The sequence below is a fragment of the Triticum aestivum genome, chromosome 3D (assembly GCF_018294505.1).
Source record: "Triticum aestivum cultivar Chinese Spring chromosome 3D, IWGSC CS RefSeq v2.1, whole genome shotgun sequence".
NCBI lineage: Eukaryota > Viridiplantae > Streptophyta > Magnoliopsida > Poales > Poaceae > Triticum > Triticum aestivum.
Genome location: NC_057802.1, coordinates 500,486,916 through 500,488,930, shown reverse-complemented (window position 1 = coordinate 500,488,930; position 2,015 = coordinate 500,486,916).

The window sequence follows — 2,015 nt, the reverse complement described above, 5'->3', positions numbered from 1 at the left end:
ACCGTGAGTACTCATCCAAAGTACTCGCAAGCAAGGAGCTACACTACATATGCATGGGTATATGTGTAAAGAGGCATATCAGTGGACTGAACTGCAGAATGCCGGAATAAGAGGGGGATAGCTAGTCCTGTCGAAGACTAAGCTTCTGGACATCTCCATCTTGCAGCATGTAGAAGAGAGTAGATTGAAGTCCTCCAAGTAGCATCGCATAGCATAATCCTACCCGGCAATCCCCTCCTCGTCGCCCTGTTAGAGAGCGATCACCGGGATGTATCTGGCACTTGGAAGGGTGTATTATATTCAGTATCCAGTTCTAGTTGTCATAAGGTCAAGGTACAACTCCGGGTCGTCCTTTTACCGAGGGACACGGCTATTCAAATAGATAAACTTCCCTGCAGGGGTGCACCAAATAACCCAACACGCTCGATCCCAATTGGCCGGACACACTTTTCTGGGTCATGCCCGGCCTCGTAAGATCAACACGTCGCAGCCCCACCTAGGCTCAACAGAGAGGTCAGCACGCCGGTCTAAACCTATGCGCGCAGGGGTCTGGGCCCATCGCCCTATGCACACCTGCACGTTGCGAACGCGGCCGCGAGCAGACCTAGCAACCCACACGATCACGGCGGTTACGTCAAAGTGGTCCAACACGGCGCGCGCCACTCAGTCGCTGACGTCAAAAGAGCTTCGGCTGATACCACGACGTCGGGATACCCATAACTACTCCCACGTAGATGGTTAGTGCGTATAGACCAAATGGCCAGACTCAGATCAAATACCAAGATCTCGTTAAGCGTGTTAAGTATCTGCGAACGCCGACCAGGGCCAGGCCCACCTCTTACCTAGGCGGTCTCAACCTGCCCTGTCGCTCCGCCACAAAGATCCACTTGCGGGTACTCCTACGAGCCGACCCGACTTTAGTCATCACATGTGTCATGTATATAGTATATAAGTATATGCCCGTGATCACCGCCCAGGTGATCACGGCCCGATAGTATAGCACCGCAGACGGACAAGAATGTAGGGCCACTGATGGAAATCTAGCATCCTATACTAAGCATGTAGGATTGCAGGTAAAGGTAGTAACAATAGTAGCAAGGATAGGCTATGCATCAGAATAGGATATCGAAAAGCAGTAACATGCTACACTACTCTAATGCAAGCAGTAGAGATTAGAGTAGGCGATATCTGGTGATCAAAGGGGGGGGCTTGCCTGGTTGCTCTGGCAAGTAGGAGGGGTCGTCGACTCCGTAGTCGAACTGGGCAGCAGCAGTGTCGGTCTCGTAGTCTACCGGAGAGAAGGGGGGAAGAAACAGTAAATACAATGCAAACATAAGCATGACGATGCGTGACATGACAATGAGTGGTGCTAGGGGTGCCCTAACGCGACAGTAGGTGGTACCGGTGAAGGGGGGGGGGAACATCCGGGAGGTATTCCCGATGTTTCGCGTTTTCGGACAGACGGACCGGAGGGGGAAAGTTGCTAGTTCGATAGGTTAGGGAGGTGTGGTGGATGAACGGACTGCGTATTCGGATTCGTCTCGTCGTTCTGAGCAACTTTCATATAGAAAACAATTTCATCCGAGTTACGGTTTAAAAGATATGAATTTTCAAAGTTTATTTGAATTTCTAGAATTATTTATATTCAGAAAAATGAATTATGACGTCAGCATGAGGTAATGCTGACGTCAGCAGGTCAACTGGTCGGCTGACCAGTCAAACCAGACAGGTGGGTCCAGTGGGACCCACATGTCAGCCTCTGTTAGTCTAATATCTATTTAAACTAATCTAACAGTATAATTAGAGGGGTGGGCCCCATATGTCAGTGAGTGATTAGTTAAAATAATTATTTTTATTTATAAAACATTTTCTTTTTAATTTTCTTTTTTTTTTGTTTTTGCGGCGGGGCCCGCATGTCAGTGACTGGGCCTGCCCAGTCAGCAGTTGACTGGGTCAACCCAGTCAACTGGGCCCGTGGGGGCCACTGGCAGTGACCCAGGGGTGGGGCCCGGCCG